The following is a 14,023-nucleotide window of genomic DNA, read 5'->3' as shown; positions in this document are numbered from 1 at the left end:
TTAACAGAAGTACTCAAAACTTTGACTCTCCAGCCATTCCAGCAGACATCTCTCAGTATCCACCTGCATGGGGTCGAAAGAGGAATTGTCGTCAGGGCTCATTACATCCAGCAACCTCTCAGGATCCAACTGCATGAGATCGAAAGAGGAATTGTTGGCAGGACTCATGACATCCACTACATCTAGGCATCTCTCAGGATCCACCTGTATAGGAACGAAAGATGCATTTTTTTCAGGACTCATTGCAGCACTTTGCATTACACCTTTTGATTCCACTTCCCTATCATTCCGGATCTTCTGATGCTTGTTTCGTGGAGATGACCGTGAACATGTTCTCTCCCTCGGAGAGCAATTTAATGGCTTTTCACCCGAGTGCGTTTTCTGGTGCCTGTGAAGATCTGACTTCCTTACAAATGCCTTCGCACAAAGAGAGCATTTGAATGGCTTCTCGCCCGAGTGTGTCTTCTGGTGAGTGTTAAGATTGGATTTCTGTGAAAATGTCTTCCCACACACAGAGAAATTGAATGGCTTCTCACCAGAGTGTGTTTTTTGGTGAGTGTTAAGATGTGATTTCTGTGAAAATGCCTTCCCACACACAGAGCACTTGAATGGCTTCTCACCAGAGTGTGTTTTCTGGTGAGTGTTAAGATTGGATTTCAGTGAAAATGTCTTCCCACACACAGAGCAATTGAATGGCTTCTCGCCCGTGTGTGTCTTCTGGTGAGTGTTAAGATTGGATTTCAGTGAAAATGTCTTCCCACACACAGCGCACTTGAATGGCTTCTCGCCCGTGTGTGTCTTCTGGTGAGTGTTAAGATTGGATTTCTGTGAAAATGTCTTCCCACACACAGAGAAATTGAATGGCTTCTCACCAGAGTGTGTTTTCTGGTGAGTGTTAAGATGTGATTTCTGTGAAAATGCCTTCCCACACACAGAGCACTTGAATGGCTTCTCACCAGAGTGTGTTTTCTGGTGAGTGTTAAGATTGGATTTCAGTGAAAATGTCTTCCCACACACAGAGCAATTGAATGGCTTCTCGCCCGTGTGTGTCTTCTGGTGAGTGTTAAGATTGGATTTCAGTGAAAATGTCTTCCCACACACAGCGCACTTGAATGGCTTCTCGCCCGTGTGTGTCTTCTGGTGAGTGTTAAGATTGGATTTCTGTGAAAATGTCTTCCCACACACAGAGAAATTGAATGGCTTCTCACCAGAGTGTGTTTTCTGGTGAGTGTTAAGATGTGATTTCTGTGAAAATGCCTTCCCACACACAGAGCACTTGAATGGCTTCTCACCAGAGTGTGTTTTCTGGTGAGTGTTAAGATTGGATTTCAGTGAAAATGTCTTCCCACACACAGAGCAATTGAATGGCTTCTCACCAGAGTGTGTTTTCTGGTGAGTGTTAAGATTTGATTTCAGTGAAAATGCCTTCCCACACACAGAGCACTTGAATGGCTTCTCGCCCGTGTGTGTCTTCTGGTGCCTGTGAAGATATGACTTCCATGAAAATTCCTTCAAACAAACAGAGCAATTGAACGGCTTCTCGCCCGTGTGTGCGTGGCGCTGTGGAGAGTTTATCTGCTCCATGTGACTGATTCTTCAGAGCAGAGTAACAGTCGCGGGTGTTGTTGAGAGTTAAAGGCACCCTCTAAGCTGCGTGCATGTCTGGCTCAAATTGCCAAAAAGCAAACTCTCACTAACGTCTAACCGACACACAGTAACGTATCGTAAGTCGGGCTACACGCGACTACCAGTTTTATCCACTAACGAAGACACTTACTTGTTGATGCACGGCGTGTCGATGTCCCTGTAACCCGTCTGAGGAGATCGCCACGAACTCTCCCAGTCGCCAGGCAATCGTGCTCGCCAGGCTGGGTCTCGCAGGAGAAGGGTAATCTGCAGAGCGAGGAGTTGCGCGTCTATCCTCAGTGAAATCCCTCTCGAAATGGTCTTGAGGTCTGATTTTAAGCCCCTTATAACTCCCCTCTAGCATACAAATCCTTTGTTCTCGTCCTGGCCTATCATGGACTTTGCATTCAATTGTTAATTTTTACATTAACAATCCGCATATGTAGCAACATAGCTTAGCGAATCTGTCCATTGTAATTTAACCTTAATACGTATGTACATCCTACTGCGTAATTGTACACTTCTGTTTGAATAATTACATACATCTCCATGCATAATTCCGTGCTTCCTGTGAATTTGCTAATATTCACCCGACAATGTCCTCTAAACTGCAGGGATTCATCTTCATGGTTCTTTCGGTAAAGTCACGTAGAAGGGAAGTAATACAATAATAAAAATAAAACATAATACAATAATTCTCACGACGGAAGAGATGGAGGACGAGACAAAGGAGGAGGTGGAGGAGGTGCAGGTGGTGGAGGTGGTGATGCAGGCTCGTGAAGGACGCTACTGGGCAGTTGGAGGCAGTCGCCCTCCAACAACAACGGAGGGCGGAGGAGCGACGCTCACAACAACGAGCGGAACGCCGGGTGGCTAAAGCACATCAAGTTTGTACAGTAGGGGGCACAGGTGGTGCATCAGCCAGTCATCTCGGTCATCTCGGTCAGTCGACCCGTGGCACCTGCTGGGTCTGCCCCGTAACCTCCTGCCGTCTGGCGTTCGACACTTCACGTGGTAGCCTCAAGGTGCACGTGGCCTGGCACAAGCGTCGTGGTGACGTCACCGCCACTTAGTGGCGAATGGCGGTTATTGTTGTTGTTGTTGATGCAGGGAGAGAAGAGGAAGCGAGGGGGCCTTGCTCGCGTGGCGAGAGCGATCACCTCACTCCCCCGCCGCGTGCTGCTTTGTGGTGGCATGTCCACCACACAGTAGGGGTGGTTGTTGTGGTCGTGGATCGCTGCCAACCATGACCACTATCACCAGACTACCCACCCACCCCGTGACACATCCCAGGCACACACCCACACACCCCGTGATACACGTCACACACACACACCACATGGTTCTCCCCCCGGAGAGACGGTGCCACTGGGACCACAGCTGTGGAAGGAATCTGAGCAGCAGATGCCAGGACTACGGTGGAGAACGACTGCTATCAAGACACCTCACACAACAAACACACACGGGACTAGCCTAAAAAAACTAGCCGGCCCCATCTTGGACTAATAGGTGCAAGTTAATACTGTTCTGAACCTGTTTAATAAACATATTTAAGGACACTCGTGTTGAGCATGGTGCTTTTAGCAAACGAGTGTGTTTTGTTATAATTTCTGTCATAAACTTTGAATAATCATCTGAATGGTTTAGCTTGTAAGCGTGGTTCATAATAACGTTACGGAAAAAAAAAATCGTCATCTTCTAGTCTGTAACATACGACCTTCCGTGTGTATATACACCAGTGTGTATGTGTTTAATATTTTGCAAGTGTTTAAATTTTGTGACGAGTTTTTTTGGTAATTGCGTTGACTATTGAGGGGTTACCAGCCCCTCGCACCCGTCCAAAGACCTCGTGGGCCACTGTGGTGGCTACGAGCCTTCCCTCCGGGACATTGCTCACATCCACCACAGCGTTACCGTTCAACACCGTCAATGAAGGAAGGGGGTTGTTTTAGCAAAACTTTACTCGTGGCAGGGGATTGGCAAACAACAGGGAGTGCCTCCTTCTGATAAACAAAAAACGAATGAAGGGGCGTGGGAGCGTGGCGTAAGGTGTGGAAAGCTGTAAGTCACAGGTATCAATCGAATTGGGTCAATGACATCAGCACACGAATGGTGGGGTCGTTTGGAATGATGTTGCATTGATGAAAGATTAAGTTCTCCGACGTTGCATTTCATGAACTTTACATTAAATTGTTATTTTTGGAATTTAAATCTGCATATCTAGCTATTAGCTTCTGTAATCTGGCTATTAAGCTTAATCCTGAATACGTATATGCGTTAATTTGCTAATATTCACCCTGCAATGTGCTGCAAACTGCTGCCAGTTCAAAGGCGTTACCAGGGAAATGCAGACTGAAGTATTTTTGTCATACACTTTTAATGATAATCGAAATGGCATCGCTTGTAAGCGTGTGTGTATTTACACTGCTGTGTAAGTACACTTGACTTTGACTCGTGTGTGTGTACACGTGTTTGTTGTAAGCATTGTACAGTTAACGAACGCTTAGATAACTTTAAAAAATTAGATTTTTATTAATCTGCAAAACACTATTGACGTTAATATTGCTGTGCATGCACACTCGCGTGTGTGTAGAGGTAGTGTAGTGGTTAGCGCACAGCTCAATTCTCGGTCACGTTAAATTCATGCTCACGGCCAACACCAGGGAATGTGGCCCAACAGTCGGTGGCAGACGCCATGTAAGGCGACAAGTGCCTTCAGTGTGTGCGAGTGTTCGAGAACGCGGAGGCTCAGGTGTGAATGTCGGGATGAAGGGGTCATCCTGCGGCGTATCGCGAGCGTATCGGGTGGTCCCAGAGACACGCAGGGTGGGTGATCTAAACTATTCAAAACAAACCAACCCCTCTTGAAATGCCTGAAGTTTTTTTCTTCTTATTGGTTCTTTCGGTAAAGTCACGTAGAAGGGAAGTAATAAAATAATACAAATAAAACATAATAAAACAATTCTCACGACGTTTCGGCCACAACGCAAGTAGCCGTCCTCAGGTGATAACCAGGTCTGTCGAGGCGACAGCGTCTGAATGAAACAGCAAACGTGCTTGGAGCATTTATATAAGCTGGGTTGGAAGGGGGGGGGGGGAAAGGGCGCCCTGACAAACTAATTTGCATATCAAGAGGAATTTAGCATATTTATGGGAAATCCAGGTATGTGATTAGTACTACTTATGCCCGTGCATTATGCAGGATTAGCAGCATCAAAGGGAGGGGATATGGGAAATGCAGGTATGTGATTAGTACTACTCATGCCTGAAGTTTTGGCTGATAAAAAATAAAATAGTGGTGGCGATAAAGTGGAGCCTGGAAAAGTGGGCACGAACCAAAAGCGCCGCGTTTATATCCCCTCTCTAACCCCACAGTCTTGCCGAGCTGCTACTTACAGCTGGAAGCTTTCAGGAATTCAACAGTTAAACAATCAATACGTTAACGTCAAATAATCATACTGTGTATATATATATATATGAATCCATTGAAAGGGCAGATCCAGCAGTGGATAGTGTGATTTTAATACGACCACAATGTGATACTAGTAATTATAATGCAATTCAAATCCCGCAGCCCGCAGTTCTCATGTCTGTTTTCCATATCGATACATACTGCGGTAAATGTGAGCAATGTCCTAGAGGGAAGGCTCATAGCCATCACAGCGGCCAACGAGGTCTCCCGACTGTTGCGTGAAAACACGTGGAAAATATATAGACACATGAGTGCACACAGCACTGTACATACACAGCAGCATAACAACACACGGGACTTTCTGCTATAGACTGAAATGTGATAATAGTTGCGTTACATTATAATAAACAACGCTTACAAACTATACCATCCAGATGGGTATCCACGGCAATTGCAACCATTTTAATTGAGCGAATATAACAATTCACCTTCGTTGTCTAGACACACCCTCATCAACAAGTGTCCTTAAACATAGTTATAAAACCACGTCAACACGCTATGAAGCATGCACCTCTTAGTTAAAGTATATATCGATCAACATTGTGATATCTGAGGCGTTATTTCACAGTTAAGGCCGATACATTGATAGACGTTTACAGGCCACTGTTAATGTGCAAACTAACAACATGCACATGATTATGCAAGGAGATGCCCATCCGTATTCAAAAGCATGCGAACAATTATGCAGTGAAATGCAAAATTCTACTTAGGCTTGAGCACAATGGCCACATGAGATTAGGTTTGTTAGATATGAGGAGAGTTACTTCCGAGAATAACAATTGCATGCAAGGAAGTTCATGAAGAAAATGTAAATTATTCTAGAGAAATTTCATAAATGGGAAGAATAATCTCAACCAGTGTGCCGTAGCAAATGCAAACAAATGGAATGAAAAAAACTAAACTAATTTCTTCACTACACTCATTAAACATGGGGCAACCATTTCAAATATTATTAATGATTCCAATCGTTTGGAGTGGAAACATAGGGAATTAGAATTGAATGCGTATTTTTTCAAAAGTATAACGTACTTCAGTGTTGTGGGGCATCTAAGATTTATATCGTCAGTTTAACCTGTGAAACTTTGAATAATCATCTGAATGGTTTAGCTTCATAATAAAGAAACGCAACAAAAACAATCATCACCTTTTAGTCTGTAACATACGACTTTCGGTGTGTATATACAGCAGTGTGTATGTGTTCAATATTTTGCACGTGTTTAAATTTTGTGACGAGTTTTTTTGGTAATTGCATTGACTATTGAGGGGTTACCAGCCCCTCGCACCCGTCCAAAGACCTCGTGGGCCACTGTGGTGGCTACGAGCCTTCCCTCCGGGACATTGCTCACATCCACCACAGCGTTACCGTCCGACACCGTCAATGAAGGAAGGGGGTTGTTTTTGCAAAACTTTACTCGTGGCAGGGGATTGGCAAACAACAGGGAGTGCCTCCTTCTGAGACACAAAAACGAATGAAGGGGGCATAGGAGCGTGGCTTAAGGTGTGGAAAGCTGTAAGTCACAGGTATCAATCGAATTGGGTCAATGACACCAGCACACGAATGGTGGGGTCGTTTGGAATGATGTTGCATTGATGAAAGATGAAGTTCTCCGACGTTGCATTTCATGAACTTTACATTCAATTGTTATTTTTTGAATTTACAATCTGCATATCTAGCAATTAGCTTCGCTAATCTGGCTATTGAGCTTAAGCCTGAATACATATGTGCATCTCACCACATAATTCGCGTTCATTTGCTAATATTCACCCTGCAATGTGTGTACACGTGTATATTTACACTTGTTTATGTGGCTATGTACATGCGTGTATGTGTGTGTATGGGTATGTACAATTATTTGTTCGCCCATTTATTTGTGATGTCAAACGCAATCCCTGTGTACGTACACTGCTGTGTATGTATACTCGTGTGTGTATGCACACTCGTGTATGTATGTGCACCCGTGTGTGTATGTACAAAGCGGTGTGAATGCACATTCGTGTATGTATCTACACCTCTGTGTTTGTCCACTCGTGTGTGGGTGTGTGTACATGGGAGTGTATATGTGTACTCGTGTATTATTGTTATAATATTGTGTCGTACAAAGAATTGAGGGGCAACGTGTTAATGGATGCGGCATCACAACAGGGAATTGTAGCCATGTGTATGTACATGGGTGTGTACTGCTGTGTGTACATTCGTGTGCATGTGCACTCGTGTGTGTGTTTACACTCGTTCATGGACACGTGTGGGTCTGTACACGTGTGTATGTATGTACAATCGTGTGTGCTCGCATATTTGTGTGTGTTGAAACGCAATCCCTGAGCATGCACACTGCTGTATACGTGCACATGTGTTTATGTATATTGCTGTGTGCAATTACACTGTGCATGTATCTACACCCCGATGCATTTACACTCATTTGTGCATCTATACACATATGTGTTGTATGTATAGATGCACAAATGGGTGTACGCACTCGTGTATGCATGTGCACCCGTGTGTGTATGTACAAAGCGGTGTGTATGCACATTCGTGCATTTTCCTACAGCACTGTGTATGTCCACTCGTGTGTGGGTGTGTGTACAAGGGAGTGTTTTTGTGGGGAGCGGTGGTGCAGCGGTTAGCGCGCTGCGCTATGAACCCGGCGACACGGGTTCGATTCTCGCTCACGGCCAACACCAGTGACGATTATCTGAACCGGTCCCGGGCCTCCATCTAGGTCGACTCAGCCTCAAATTAGTACCTAGTGCGGTGTGTAAACATTGCCGCTGGGGAGACAAAGGCGGTCGGGCGTGGTGATGGCCACCCACCCCCTCGTGTACCGTTGCGGCTGTCATAGGTGCTCGCTAACAGCACTTGCCCCTACAGTCTGTTAAGGCTATACTGGGGATCTTTATCTTTGTGTGTACAAAGCGGGGTGGATGCACATTCGTGCATTTTCCTCCACCGCTGTGTATGTCCACTCGTGTGTGGGTGTGTGTACAAGGGAGTGTATATGTGTACTCGTGTAAGTATGTGTAGTGGAACACACAACTTATTTTTGTGTCGTACAAAGAAGTTAGGGGCAACGTGGTAATGTATGTAGCTGCAGTAACTAAACAACCACGAAAAAAACGAAAGTATAAATTTCATAGTATCATCAGTATACTAAATATACTCTCCAACAAGCTGAGCTACGAACAGTAAGTAATACATTACAATTCTACGTCGCAAAAAATATAATATGCTTCCAGCTAAACTTGTTTCCCTTACATCACACGGGTCTACCCCGTACTATATGCTGCCATAGACAAACCCAACATTAAATTACATACTGTATTACTATACACCACCCTATACCTTAGAATAATACATAGTGTAATATTACACTATGTATTCTTCTATCCACCCTACTGTATATCACACTGCTGTATATTCACTATACAATTACGATACTATATATTGCCTTATACATTGTATTAAAAATTACAATGTTATTCTATTTATTATTATACAATCTGCCCTTTATTTGGGTTCTTTACACTTGTCCCACACGGCTCTCGCTCAGAGCCTCCCCGCTTGGCAGCTCGACCGCTGCCTTCGCTCCCGTAGCCTTCCTCGCTCCGGTGCAGCTCCGCTGCAGGTCCCCTTGTGCAGTCCTCCGGCTGCTCTCACAGCAGCTCCACCGCTGCTCCTCGTTCCTCTGTGCTCGGTCACGACTGGCCGACGGTGCCGAGTCTTACTGTGTGTGGCGATCTCGCAACTCTCCAACCTCCGCCCTGCGTGGCCTCTCCCTGTCTCTATCCCCAACTCTCTCTTCCACCCCGCTGGCTGGCGCCGTCATGAGCCCCTCAGCCACCAGGCTGAGGCACGGCGACCACCCAACGTGGTCTCCCCTCTGCATTCCCCCGACTGCTCCAGATGTCTTCCTGTCTCCCCGCTATAACTTCTCCCCCCACGTGACCCTGACTCCTCCCTCTGGGATCGTCACATCCGACCCGCCAATTTACGCTCGCATTACACATAGACTGGTAGAGTTTGGGAGGATATTATTATTGTGGGGTTCGGTGTGGCTGAAGCACGCTGTTAGGAATGAGCCTCTGTTGTGTAGACTGGTTGAACTCGGAGGTTCCAGAAGTTTGCATATCAAGAGGAATTTAGCATATTTATGGGAAATGCAGATATGGGATTAGTCATGACTTGTGGAATCTGTTCTATTGAGCTTAATCCTGAATACGTATATTCATCTCACCGCATAATTCGCGTTAATTTGCTAATATTCACCCTGCAATGTGCTGCAAACTGCTGCCAGTTCAAAGGCGTTACCAGGGAAATGCAGTATAAAAAATGTGATTTGGACTTTGAGATTCAACTTTATACCGTGCTGACTTTGTTTTATATATATTTAAGTACTTGTGTTGATATGAGCGCGTAAGAACAATCAAGGTGTTTTTTTATTTAATCCAGGAAATGTATTACGATTGCTGTCATATACTTGATAATCGAAATGGTATTGCTTGTAAGCGTGTGTGTATTTACACTGCTGTGTAAGTACACTTGACTTTGACTCGTGTGTGTGTGTACACGTGTTTGTTGTAAGTATTGTACAGTTAACGAACGCTCAGATAACTTAAAAAAATCAGATTTTTATTCATCTGCAAAAAAGTATTAACTTTAGTATTGATGTGCATGCACTCTCGCGTGTGTATGTACACTGCATTGTATGTCTGTATGTACACCCCTGTACATGCACACTCGTGTGTGTATGCACACCGCTGTATATATAGTGATGCTTGGATGCACACTCGTGTGTGCATGTCTACTCGTCCGTGTTTTAAGGAATGATATGGTAGCAATAACGTACGATCAGTCATCTTTAAAAACAAATCAGGTTTTATTTAATCTGCAAGAATATTTACGTTAATACTCGTATCGAAATCTGTATTAATATTCGTTTGGTCAAACAGTTAAAGAACGAGACAAATTATGTTACTTTGAGGAATTTAATAGTTTAAAATCTTCTCAAAGTCAAAGCCATCAAACACAGGAACAACGAACCTGAAATCCACGTACATCCTGAAACCGATAATCTGCAGTAGTTTTTATTAAACAATGAGGAAAATGCTTTTTTTATATTGAGCAAAGTTGTGATCAAAGTTTTTCTCCAACTTTAGCTCAACAAGACCACTTAACAACGAGAGTAAAATCAGTAAATGAAACACCTCACAACCACCGCGCATCACACCACATCAACAAGTAATCCGAGATGACAACGATGCACCACCTTCACGTGACGAAGTCTGGAATAAACAAGACAGCACGCTCACATCATTTGCTGTCAGAAGATTACAACACATGCCACCTTCTAGCATAAGCACCAGCCATTTAACATCCCTGATGATCCAACTACCAGACGAAGCAATGTATCCATCGAAGCATAAAATTGTTGCCATCCTAAAGTGAACACTTCTGGAACTTAAAAGGAATACGTTCATCTGAACACATTATAGAGCATTCACAACATCACTCTAGCTCGGAGTACTGGAAATCACTGAAAAAATATATCTAAGAGACAGGAATATACACAGGGCAACAGTTAACAGATGTACTCAATACGTTTGTGTCTTCAGCCACTCCACTACATCCAGCCATCTCTCAGGATCCAACTTCATGGGGTCGAAAGTGGAATTTCCTTTAGAACGCATTACATCACTTTCGAATTCAGCTTTTTATTCCTGATGACTTATGAAGTGTTTTCTAACCGTGAAAATGCTTCAAACACACAGAGCAATCAAACATATTTGTTCAAATGATCACACTAGCTTGGAGTACTGCTGCAAATCACTGATTAATAAAGAGTTGTACGTTATTAATTGATCTTACAGAGATACAGAGATACAGACATGCACGTTCCAGGACTTCAACAGTTAAAAGAAGTGCTCAAAACTTTGATTTTCCAGCCACTCCAGCAGACATTTTTGAGTATCCAACTGCATGGGGTCGAAAGTGGAATTGTCTTCAGAGCTGATTACATCCACTACATCTAGCCATCTCTCAGGATCCAACTGCATGGGGTCGAAAGATGAATTGTCGTCAGGACTCATTACATCCGCTACATTCAACGATCTCTCAGGATCCACCTGCCTCGGTTCGAAAGATGCATTTTTTTCAGGACTCATTGCAGCACTTTGAATTTCACCGTTTGATTTCACTTCCCTATCATTGCGGATTTTCTGGTGCTTGTTTTGGGGTGATGACCGTGAAAATGTCCTCTCCCTCGTAGAGCAATGAAATGGCTTCTAGCCCGAGTGTGTTTTCTTGTGAGTGTTAAGAGCTGACTTCCACGCAAATGCATTCCCACAAAGAGAGCACTTGAATGGCGTCTCGCCCGAGTGTGTTTTCTGGTGACTGTGAAGATTTTATTTCCGTGAAAATGCCTTCCCACACAAAGAGCACTTGAACGGCTTCTCGCCCGTGTGTGTTTTCTGGTGCCTGTGAAGATCTACTTTCTGTGCAAATGCCTTCCCACAAAGAGAGCACTTGAACAGCTTCTCGCCCGTGTGTGTTTTCTGGTGACTGTTTAGATTTGATTTCTGTGAAAATGTCTTCCCACACACAGAGCACTTGAACGGCTTCTCACCCGTGTGTGTCTTCTGGTGAGTGTTAAGATTTGATTTACGTGAAAATGCCTTCCCACACACAGAACAATTGAACGGCTTCTGGCCCGTGTGTGCGTGGCGCTGTGGAGAGTTTATCTGCTCCATGTGACTGATTCTTCAGAGCAGAGTAACAGTCGCGGGTGTTGTTGAGAGTTAAAGGCACCCTCTAAGCTGCGTGGATGTCTGCCTCAAATCGCAAAAAAGCAAACTCTCACTAACGTCTAACCGACACACAGTAACGTCTCGTAAGTCGGGCTACACGCGACTACCAGTTTTATCCACTAACGAAGACACTTACTTGTTGATGCACGGCGTGTCGATGTCCCTGTAACCCGTCTGAAGATATCGCCTCGAACTCTCCCAGTCGCCAGGCAATCGTGCTCGCCAGGTTGGGTCTCGCAGGAGAAGGGTAATCTGCAGAGAGAGGAGTCGAGCGTCTATCCTCAGTGAAATCCCTCTCGAAATGGTCTTGAGGTCTGATTTTAAGCCCCTTATAACTCCCCTCTAGCATCCAAATCCTTTGTTCTCGTCCTGGCCTTTCATGGACTTTGCATTCAATTGTTAATTTTTACATTAACAATTCGCATATGTCGCAGCATAGCTTAGCAAATCTGGCCATTGCAATTAAACCTTAATATGTATGTACTTCGCACTGCATAATTGTACACTTCCGTTTGAATAAAGATTTACATCTCCATGCATAAGTCCGTGCTTCCTGTGAATTTGCTAATATTCACCCGGCAATGTCTTCTAAACTGCTCCAAGTTTAGAGGATTTAAAGACATAAGCTTCCGTCTTCAGGTGGAACCGTCACAGCACGATAGCTGTATCAAGTAAGATACATTCCAAGAAAACAGTTCTTGTATATATACTGGTTGAGGGTGGGAGGAGCCAAGGTAGGCCCTGGATATTGGCTCCTCCCACCTTCAACCAGTATATATACTGGTTGAGGGTGGGAGGAACCAAGGTAGGCCCTGGATATTATTATGGTGAGGTTCGGTGCGTCTGAAACACGCTGTTAGGAATGAGCCTTTGTTGTGTAGACTGATTGAACTCGGAGGTTCCAATAGTTTGCATATCAAGAGGAATTTAGCATATTTATGGGAAATGCAGATATGGGATCAGTCATTACTTGTGAAATCTGGCTATTGAGCTTAATCCTGAATACATATATTCATCTCACCGCATAATTCGCGTTAATTTGCTAATATTCACCCTCGAATGTGCTGCAAACTGCTGCCTGTTCAAAGGCGTTACCAGGCAAATGCAGTATTAAAATTGTGATTTGGACTTTGAGGTGCAAGTTTATACCGTGCTGACTTTGTTTTATAAAAATATTGAAGTACTTGTGTTGATATGACCGCGTCAGAACAATCAAGGTGATTTGTTTAATTTAATCCACGAAAATTATTACGATTGCTGTCATACACTTTTATTGATAATCGAAATGGTATCGCTTGTAAGCGTGTGTGTATTTACACCGCTGTGTAAGTACACTTGGGGAGCGGTAGTGTAGCGGTTTGTATGTGTAGTGGTGATACGCGCTGGGGTATGCGTCGTGTGCCAGCGCGTATGTACGTGTGTGTGTGTGGTGACGCGCGCTGACAGGGAGGAGCAGGCGCCAACGCGCGGGTGGGGGTAGTGCTGCTGATTGGCTGTGTGCCGGTGACGCGCTGAGAGGGAGTGATCGGGTGGCAGCGCGGTGTGATTGGTCGGTGAGTGGAAACACGCGCTGGGTGGAAACGGATCGTAGAGATAGCGCGTGGTGATTGGGTAACTGAGGAGCGGTGCCGACGTCGAGGTCCGCATCCGCTCCGTCTCCCGTGAGGAGGGAATATATAAGGTGATGCACAGAGGAGTAGAGGGCGGAAGTGGAACCATCTAGGAATGAAGACGAAGGTGCAGAGATAGAGCCCGGAGAGGAGAGCAGTGGAGAGTAATGTATAGTGTGTAGCCAGAGAGAGTGGAAGGTCTACACGAGCCGAGTAATGTATAGTGTGTAGCCAGAGAGAGTGGAAGGTCTACACGAGCCGAGTAATGTATAGTGTGTAGCCAGGGAGCTGTAAGGTCTACACGAGACAGGTACTGAAGAGTGTGTAGCCGGAGATGTAAGGTCTACACGAGACAGGTACTGAAGAGTGTGTAGCCGGAGATGTAAGGTCTACACGAGACGGGTACCGAAGAGTGTGTAGCCAGATATGTAAAGTCTACACGAGACGAGTGAAGAGTGTAGCCAGAGGCGCGGAGTCTACACGAGGCGAGTGAAGTGTGCAGCCAGAGGCACAGAGT

General features: G+C 44.7%; 1 pseudogene; it reads right to left on the bottom strand.

Moving 5' to 3' along the window:
- The window catches only part of LOC144738289 (uncharacterized), a 57,073-nt pseudogene continuing 43,050 nt past the window's right edge, over positions 1 to 14,023 (bottom strand).

This window comes from Lampetra planeri, chromosome 81, assembly GCF_965212315.1.
Source record: "Lampetra planeri chromosome 81, kcLamPlan1.2.h2, whole genome shotgun sequence".
Classification (NCBI taxonomy): Eukaryota; Metazoa; Chordata; class Hyperoartia; order Petromyzontiformes; family Petromyzontidae; genus Lampetra; species Lampetra planeri.
The sequence above is the reverse complement of the archived record's forward strand: the minus strand, read 5'-3'. Positions and strand labels throughout refer to the sequence as shown.